The sequence below is a fragment of the Phragmites australis genome, chromosome 6, assembly GCF_958298935.1.
Source record: "Phragmites australis chromosome 6, lpPhrAust1.1, whole genome shotgun sequence".
In the NCBI taxonomy this organism is placed as follows: Eukaryota; Viridiplantae; Streptophyta; class Magnoliopsida; order Poales; family Poaceae; genus Phragmites; species Phragmites australis.
Window position 1 is genome coordinate 26,224,332 of NC_084926.1, and position 10,855 is coordinate 26,235,186.

Here is a 10,855-nt window from a genome sequence, read left to right on the forward strand (position 1 = left end):
CTACCTTCTATAGTTAATTCTATTCTAGCTCTTATTATTCAAATAGAATTCATCTATTCAAATCTTATTCAGCGAATTTCATTCAAATCCAAGCAACACTCTATAAATTCACCTAAATCTCGTACCATATCCAACCATAGAATTTTCTTATGATATGATGCCTCTGTTTGTTGTACTGTTCTTAGTTGTTTGTGTTTTCTCTTTTGTCAGTTATTCCTACGAGTACACGACTACGTTCTGAAAGAGTGCAAGGATCTCCGAGAGCAACAGATTGAGATAATTGAGCAACATCATGAAGGCAAGTGTCCTTAAACATTTTGCGCCTACTTTTATAAAGTTTTTCTTTACAAATTGCATGCTCGTCAAACATGATATCCCATGAATAGGGTTTACTAGTTTTCCCCCATTTTCCTTGTAGCTGTAGAATGGTGATCATGGTTTGGGTAGAAAATGCTTAGTGTCGCTTACTCATGGGTAGAATAGGCAAATGATGTTTTGTTTAATAATGCATTATGATAACCTTGGTAAAGATGCTTAGACTCGTGGAAGTTAGGGTCTGGGCAAGTTTGGCTTGATGGTTGGCCTGTGGATGTGTTCTAGGTAGATTGTGGGCTTTGTCGAATATTTGTTATCTCCCTGTGTGGGTTGATGGTGGTCTTGCCCAGACCATATTAAGGACCGGTTCATGGAGCGACCACCCATGAAAACAGTACAACCACAAGCCTAGTATGGGATGGGTCTTGCCGAGTAATTTGCTATCCTCTCAGCATTGTGAAGTTCATTTGGTGGTACGAGAATGGAAGGGTGTAATTCTTGGAATCGTAAGGCGCAAGAAGGGGCTTCTGGGGTGGAGGGTGTACTCCACTTATGTACGGCGGTGAAACCTCAGCAGATCGACGTGTGCTGAGATAGGCATTGGAAAGGCTTTGCAGTAGATTCCTAGCACACACCACGGAAGGGTGTAAGAGTTATCCATCGTCCAATGGGTACTCGACAAACTAGGAAGACACGTCTTGTGGGTAAAGTGTACAACCTCTGCAGAGTGAAAACTAAATATTCAGCTATGCTCACGGTTATGAGCGGCATGGACCCTCACATGATTAGTCGGGTGGTTTCTGATGGTTTGGATGGTCTTTGGTTGGTTCGGGTGGATATTAGTGGTGGGAACTGTGATTCCACCTTAGGTTTTTGGATAGAGGTGGATGGAACCTCAGATGAGGAGCAAGGTGGTTGGAACCTTGGCTCAAGTTTTAAAAGATCTTTCACATAGTAAATATGTTGCTTTTATAACTGTTTTAGTACTAAAATGGCATTTATGCAAACAAACCCCTGAGTTAAGCCATTCCTAATATTGGACTCATGTCATACTTTCCCACACTTGTGGAGTACGATATGTACTCACACTTGCTATTTCCAATAATAAATGCTGCTCAGTTGGAGAAAACTACAAGGAGACCAAGCGTTCCAAGTTGTGTTGCCCCCAGTCGATTGCCTGTGGTGTGCCCAGAAGATCCATAGAAGTCCTCTTCTGTTCTTCCGCCGTTGTCTTGTAAACTCTGATATTTATTTCAATAAAGTTGTTTTGTTCGATATAGAACTGTATATCACTTATATGTCACCGCATATATGTGAAACTGATCCTGACATACACGTGGAATGCACCTGGTTATTCTTTTGAAAAATCGGGTGTGACAACAAGCAACGGATTTTGGTGAGAGGAGCTGACTTATATTGTCAGGTAGAGAAGTGTGGTGTCCTAATCGGAATCCTAAGCATAGTCGACCAGATTTGGAGCATGAGATTGTGTCATACGTATTATGTGGCTTCTACAAACAACTTACATGGAAACCGGACATGTGTACCATGGATATTCCATCATTAGAATATACCGCATTTCTAAGAATATTCTGAATTATTAATATATATTCCTCCTCCGTTTTCATTAGACTTTTACTTCGTTATGGTGTAGTAGCTTACGACTAAAAGTTTGTAACAATGTATAGACATGTGTATCATGCGATGTTGAGGTTGAGATCATTTTTATTCCGTCATCTAAAAAAGTTCTTTCCAGGGTCTAACGGTTATTCTTCTTCTTTTTTTCTGTATTCTTCTTGTATGACCGACAATATTTTTAGTGTACTTTGGACAATAACCGACGTATAAGGTAATTAGATCAGCGACAAAAAAAAAATACCAACATGGTAGTTCCGACAGTAGATTATCACAGAGGTGTTACACTGCAGGCCACGTATTAATATACGGCCGGGAAGTACTCAACATTTTGTAGTGTATTTGTTGATTATATTGTGTGGTAAACTAATGAACTAATGAGGCTGTCAAATTTATTAAACTTTTTAGAAGATCAAATTTGTTACCTTTATGCTCAGTTAATTAGAGTCTTTATGGTGGAACCTATCTACTCAAGTTGCATGCACTAGTACGTACCCATGTGGACATAAGTGTAATGTGTATGTCCGACATATACTTATAAAGTGGCAAGCTCGCACCAACCCCTCAGAACAATCATGGATTCACGGTTGGTGAGATGGTAATAGAACATTTAGTAGTACACGTACGTAGTACACGTTCTGTCGATCGAGCTTTCAAGTCAGTGCCTGCAGAAACCTACGAGATCTCGAGCGCCTTTCAAAATTTGACCTCGCTGCCACCTTACCTGAAATAAAGTAGAACCGCCGAACAAGTTCGATTTCGTTATGCCTAAACCGGCTGGTCATCAAGTCAAGGATTCTGATTAGGATTCGGAGAGGTGGAGGACATGCTAGACGCCAACAACCACGGCTCTGAACAGTCGGAGATGCAACTGGAGAATAATTTTTTAGAAGGGACGTCAGGATATTGGCTGATTTTATTAGACTAGAAATAAAAAAGTTTAAAAACAAAAGAGACCAAAAGGATCAAAGCCTAGTTGTTGCGAAAAATAGATCAGCCTTAGGATAATAGTTGCGATTGATATCAAAGGTCTTTCCAGAACCTTCGGCCTCCGGCCTCAGCAAAAGACCTTATCCTCAGAGGTTGCAGACCCATTTGGGCCACCCCTCCGGTGCCCATGTGGCCTTCCGAAGCCTAAAGACACTTCACCACCGATACGCCATCGCCAGGCTCCAGGCGGATTACTTCCGGAGCCGGGCAGCGGCTAAGGACCGATGGGGTCGACGACCACCTCTCCCACCTAGCCTTCGCTTTCGCCTCCGACTTGCCATCACTAAGCTCCTAGTGGATTACCTCCGGAGCCAGGCAGCGGCTAAGGGCCGAGGTGGTCAAGGACCACCTCTCCCACCTAGCCTTCGACTTCGCCTTCGACACGTCGTCTCCAGGCTCCGGGCGGATTACCTCCGGAGCCAGGAAGCGGCTAAGGGCCGATGTGATGACCCGTCCAAACAGTATTCAAATTAATCATCAGGCGGATCATTATTCATAATCCAACCTCGACGATTAACCCGAATGCCATTCCGACAGTCCCGGCACGTATTTTGTGCCCAAGGATCGGAACACATGCCTCTAACATAGTGCATCACAACATAACTTAATAAAGAGCAAATAATAAACATTATATTACAAGTATTAAGCATGCAACTAATTTCAATAGTTTACAACAAAAGCGAGCTAGGAGAAGACAAAACCCCTCAACTCCTAACCAACAAAAGATCTACGCAACGGAAGAAAATAAACTATACAACAAAAGGATATGGAGCCACATGCCCTTAGGCTCCATACCAAAACACTGAGTTCAAAGTAGAGTGTGCTACTCCTGCCCGTCACCCTGATCGGCAGGCACAAAGTAGCCAAACACCGCCTCTTCCTCGCCGACCTGTGAACCTGCATCAACTTAAGGGCAGCACCCTGAGTACGAAGGTACTCGCAAGTCTCACACAATATGGGTATATAATATCCCGACTCCAAGGATTATGCATCGAGCTGTTAGCAAGAGTAGGCCACAAGGTTAAGTAAAACATATGCGGTAAGCAACCTAGACATATATGTGAGCAACTAACTTAACCAATATATATGAAATTACCCTGCAACTACCAACTGATCATATGAAACTGAAACCACATTAGTATCAAAGTATAACAAGTACCATCTTGACCACTTCCCACATATTCGAACCACAAACCACATATCCGAACCATACAACCGAATCAACCACGAGAACTCTACGACCGGGTGCAGATGAAACAATAGCATGCTCATGACCGAGAGCGCGGCATTTCGAAATATTTATACACCCTGCAGGGGGATACTCCTGGACCCACATGACACGAGGACCATACGGCTTGTGCCACTCGCTAAAGTGCACACAAGGGGGTACCCATGACAACCTTTCCCAACCAGCCCCAACCGTGTGCGACATGCAACGCTCGGCGTGGCGGTACCAGAACTACACCCAGAGCAAACTAGTACCGCTTACAAGCCCGCTCGCTCACACCGTCGTTGTTCAGGCCCCACAAAGCCACAGCTGCGAAGGTATGTGGTGAGTAAGGTAAGTGCTAAAGCCAACAACCCCGACGATCGGCCTTAAACGATGCAGGCGGCCTACGGTGTCCGGGTTCCCTTCCCGAACTACCCCCGGACTTTTCTTGAGGGCAGATGACACCCCTAACACCACCCACATCTCGTCTCATACTCACCACTCGACCAACCAACATCATCGACCCAACATTGTAATCATTGTGAAGGTAATTAACCTATAGCTCACGAACGATGGGACGTTCCACCGCTCAACTTCTACCGAGGACCTATGCATTGCTAAGCATCTCGCATTACTTTTACGTTAGACCTTAACATGATTAAACCCAGGCTACAAGGATATGAATCAAAAATCCATCAAGATAGACACAATCCAATTCAACATAGGATCTACCCAACAAAACTCAACATTGACTTCCTATACATGCAAACCTATACATAAGCATAATTTATCAATATTTAGACTCCATTCAATACAACTGACAGGGTTCAATATGATAGATGCTTTCCTTGATGCACTAGTTCACAAAGGTGCAGCGCCTCGGGATCGACCTCGCTCGCCGGAATCGTTGGTTCGGCGATCTCTAAAAAGAATAATGCATGCAATGCAATGAGTATGAATGAAGTAGAAATTTGTGCCATAACATGCATATAATGGATGAAAACATTTTTCCTAGATAGAACAAGTCATAAGGAAACTAGCAAAATTGGATTCATCAATTTTAGACTTATGATGAATTAACGGTGAATTAATGAAGCTTTAACCTAATTAATTAATCTCAGAAATTTAATTCATTATTTCATGGCTGAGGATATTTTTAATAGGTATAGTAGGTTATTATGAAACCAACAAAATTTGTTTCATAGTTGTTTGAGCTACAGAGAATTTATTATGAATTTTACAAGTTTCAGCAAGCAGTAAATGTGCTGTCTCGGTATACAGCGGTCAGACCGAGGTATACTGGCGGTCAGACCGCCAAGACTCATGGTTAGACCGCCGGAAATACGGTCAGACCACCCCAGTACAGAGAGTTTTGGCCCTGGCAGTCTAACCGACCTTGGGGTGGCGGTCAGACCGCTGGGAGCTCACCGGCGACGATTCCGGCGATATTTGGAGTGGGGATTGGACCTAGAGCATCACATTGACTTCCTCTATCGCATAGGACAACATGCATATGTCGAAATTTACAAAAACTCGGCTATTGCTTCTAATGCATCAAGAACTCATGAACTTCAAACCCGTAGCTCAAATTCGAAATCCAACCATCCAAAAGGTGGATTCTTGCCATGGGAGTTTAGGGGACTCACCCAATGGCCTTTGCCGAGGTTGTGGACCGCCGATTGAAGGAGGAAACGGAGGGAAACGCTCGTGAGATGAAGAAATTTGGAATTCTTCACATTTCAACCCTAACACCAAAAGGCACCAAATCCGGCACAAATCCTCTAGGAAAACGAAAATAAATTGGGGGAATGGATAGCTCATGAGCTTGTGATCGCAATGGTACCACATACTCACCTCAAATCCCTCTCTAGAGCTCGGATTTTGGAAGAAAAGAGAGAGGAAGTGAGAGGGAGAGTGAGAGGGGAGAGGAGCATGGGTGGAGCGTGGGGGAGAGTGAGGAGGGAGCAGGTGGGCTGTTGCCCACATGAGAGAGAGGGTGGGTGAGGTGTGGGTCCACATGTGGGGCCCACAGGTAAGTGAAAAGGGTTCATTTTTGCTGCGAAATCAATCCTTTTCTCTCCCGAATTTCTTTCCCTCATCCAAATGATTTCAAACGAATTGCATTAGTGTCACAAAATGAATTACACAAAATTAAAAATAATGCTTAAGAAGCATAATTATGCTTAATTATGTGATTATGGAATTTGGGACGTGACAAACCTCCCCCCCTAAAAAGGAATCTCGCCCCGAGATTCGGTACGAGTCGGGAAAGAGCACGATGAGTCTAGGAACCACGCTGTGAGAGGTAGAATCCAATGCATATTTTTATTCACATGGCGATAACTTGGACACATGAGAGATTCCAAATATGCTATATTACATTAACATTTACATGTCATCAAAGAACTCCGGATACTCGGAGTGGAGCTTATCTTCCCGCTCCCATGTAGCTTCGGCTTCTGTATGGTTGCTCCATTGGATTTTTAGGAACTTGATGGAATGGCATCGTGTTTTGCGCTCTGCTTCATCCAAGATTCAGATTGGCCGCTCACAATATGTCAAGTCCAGTTGCAACTCTTGGGGTGCAATGTCAACGACTTCCGTCGGAACTCAGAGACATTTCTTCAATTGTGACACATGGAACACATTGTGCACGGCAGAGAGAGATGACGGCATGTCCAATTGATATGCTACTTCTCCACACCGAGCAAGAATCTGGAATGACCCCACATATCGAGGCACTAGCTTGCCTCGGACTTGAAATCGGCGAACACCCTTGAGCGGTGAAACCTTGAGATACACATGATCTCCAATTGCGAACTCGAGGTCTCGGCGGTGACGATCCGCATAGCTCTTTTGCCGGGATTGAGCCGTGAGGAGACTCTTGCGGATATTCAGAACATGATCCTCCGCCTCCTTGACCAAATCCGGACAAAGGAAAGCCCGTTCACTGGATTCGGACCAATTTAGCGGTGTTCGGCACCTCTGGCCATATAGAGCTTCAAACGGTGCCATCTCAATACTAGCCTGGAAGCTATTGTTGTAAGAGAATTCCGCGAATGGCAGGCATATGTCCCACTTTTTCTCATAAGTGAGAACACAAGCTCGGAGCATATCTTCTAGAATCTGGTTCACCCGCTCCGTTTGACCGTCTGTCTGAGGATGATATGCCGTGCTGTGAAAAAGCTCGGTTTCCATAGCCTCTTGGAAACTCCTCCAGAAATGAGAAATGAAATGCGTGCCTCGATCAGAGACAATCTTCTTCGGAATACCATGAAGGCAAACTATCCTGGTGAGGTACTACTCCTCATATTGCTTGGCCGAAAAGGTGGTCTTGACGGGCAAAAAATGAGCGGACTTCATCAATCGGTCCACAATCACCCATATCGATTTGTACCCATTCGAGGTCTTCGGCAAGTCGGTAATGAAATCCATTCCAATTTCCTCCCACTTCCAGGAAGGAATGAGCAAGGGCTGAAGTGTACCAGCTGGCTTGAGATTCTCGGCCTTCACTCTTCGGCAGACATCACACTCAGCTACATATCGAGCGATCTCGCTTCATGCGAGTCCACCAAAATCTCGGCTTAAGGTCTTGATACATTTTTGTGCTTCCCGGATGAATAGACAACAATGAATCATGAGCCTCATCAAGGATCTTCTTCCTCAGTGCTTCGACCCTTGGAACCACTAGTCGGTTCCCAAACCACAGAACGCCCTGATCGTCTTCAGAAAAGCATACGGCCTGACCGATCTTCATCTTCTCTCGGATTCGGGCCATGCCTTTGTCATCCTTCTGAGCTACCTTGATCTCATCCAGAAGAGTGGATTTGATCTCCAGGTTGGCAATGAATCCATCTGTGACCATCTCGAGCCCAAGCCGGCGGAACTCATCACAAAGTGTGGAATTTTCGGACTCGACCCTAAGACAATGACAAGGAGCTCTCCGGCTCAAGTCATCGGCGACCACATTCACCTTGCCGGGGTGATAATGAACTTCCAGCTCGTAGTCTTTAATCAGCTCGAGTCATCTTCGCTGCCTCATATTCAAATCTGCTTGAGTGAAGATGTACTTCAAACTCTTGTGATCCGTATAGATACGGCACAAGTTTCCCAACAAGTAATGACACTAAATCTTCAGAGCGTGCACGACAGCAGCAAGCTCTAAGTCATGTGTCGGATAATTCTCCTCGTGGCACTTCAACTGTCGTGAGGCATAAGCGACAACTCTGCCTTCTTGCATAAGGACACATCCGAGGCCCATGTGAGAAGCATCACAATAGACATCGAAACTCTTGCTCATATCGGGTTGAGAGAGAACTAGAGCGGTCGTGAGCAACTTCTTCAAGGTCTGAAAGGCGGATTCACACTCACTTGACCACTCGAACTGGTTGCCTTGCTTCAACAATTTGGTCATTGGCTTGGTAATTTTGGAGAAGTTCTCGATGAACCGGCGGCAATAGCCCGCAAGTAAGAGAAAACTCCGGATGTCAGTGACATTCTTGGGCTGCACCCAATTGAGCACATCCTGCACCTTGCTCGGGTCGACTGCAACACCGTTTTCTGACAGAACATGACCCAGAAAAGCTACCTCCCTAAGCTACAACTCACACTTGCTGAACAGGCATAAAGTTGATGATCTCTGAGTCGGCCAAGGACAATACGGAGGTGCTCAACATGTTCTGCATCAGTCTTGGAGTATATAAGAATGTCATCGATGAAAACCATGACAAACTTATCCAATTCCTCCATGAACACCGTGTTCATCAAGTACATAAAAAAATGCCGGTGCATTCGTCAATTCGAAGGATATGACGGTGAATTCATATAGGCCATAGCGAGTCGAGAAAGCCGTCTTAGGAATATCCTCTGGTCAAACTTTGATCTGATGATAGCCCAGTCTTAGGTCAATCTTTGAGAAAACCCGGGCTCCAGTCAATTGATCAAACAGAATATCAATCCTAGGGAGAGGATATTTGTTCTTGATAGTGACCTCATTCAACAGACGGTAATCAACACACATCCGCAGGGTACCATTCTTCTTCTTCACAAAGAGTGCCAAGCATCCCCAAGGCGAGGAGCTCGGACGAATGAAACCCTTCTCCAGCAACTCCTTCAACTGCTTCTTCAGTTCCACTAATTCATTAGGTGGCATCCGATACGACCTCTTCGAGATTGGAGCTGCACCGAGCACGAGATCAATAGAAAACTCGACGTCTCGATCGGGCGGCATTCCTGGCAACTCATCCGGAATGACATTGGGGAATTCCCACACCACAGGAATACTCATCATGTCTACAGTGGGGATAGCCTTCAAGGCGAAGAGACAAGATTTGACACCCTCAAGCTTCAATTGAATTTGGGTGCCGGACGGACCATTTAGAGTAACTGTCCACTGAGCATAATCTAAGACCTCCTTGTTCTTGGAGAGCCAGTTCATCCCCAATATGATGTCTATCCCCTTCAAGTCCATCACCAGCAAGTTTGCACCAAAATGCGTCTCATTGATAATGACCGATGCTCTGGGCACACACTGACTCACTAGAATCTTGGCCCAGGGTGCATCGACGACATACGGTGAAAAATCAAACTCCAACTAATGCTATTTTGCAATGTCGGATCTCGCTTATTTGAATCCATATACCACATAATGATGAAAATACATGTTCAAAGTCATGATGCAAGATGAGCAATAAAACATGAAAGTATGCTCGTTTCTGAACTACACGTATCTTTCTCAAATGCATCTCACTCCAATGAGCCTCACATCCACAAACGTTATACTTAGGGGCATAATATAGCAGATTTATACATATTGACAGGGAAATGCATAAGTAAACTTTAGTTGGTTGCTTAGTGGGTTTGACACACTTACTAAACAACGTTCTAATGGTGTTTAGGCTACTTAATTAAACCAAGCTCTGATACCACGCTGTGAGGACCCGTCCAAACAGTATTCAAATTAATCATCAGGCGGATCATTATTCATAATCCAACCTCGACGATTAACCCGAATACCATTCCGGCAGTCCCGGCACGTGTTTTGTGCCCAAGGATCGGAACACATGCCTCCAACATAGTGCATCACAACATAGCTTAATAAAGAGCAAGTAATAAACATTATTACAAGTATTAAGTATGCAACTGATTTCAACAGTTTACAACAAAAGTGAGCTAGGAGGAGACAAAACCCCTCAACTCCTAACCAACAAAAGATCTACGCAACGGAAGAAAATAAACTATACAACAAAAGGATATGGAGCCACATGCCCTTAGGCTCCATACCAAAACACTGAGTTCGGAGTAGAGTGTGCTACTCCTGCCCGCCACCCTGATCGGCAGGCACAAAGTAGCCAAACACCGCCTCTTCCTCGCCGACCTGTGAACCTGCATCAACTTAAGGGCAACACACAGAGTACGAAGGTACTCGCAAGTCTTACACAATATGGGTATATAATATCCCGACTCTAAGGATTATGCGTTGAGCTGTTAGCAAGAGTAGGCCACAAGGTTAAGTAAAACATATGCGGTAAGCAACCTAGACATATGTGTGAGCAACTAACTTAACCAACATATATGAAATTACCCTGCAACTACCAACTGATCATATGAAACTGAAACCACATTAGTATCAAAGTATAACAAGTACCATCTCGACCACTTCCCACATATTCGAACCACAAACCACATATCCCAACCATACAACCG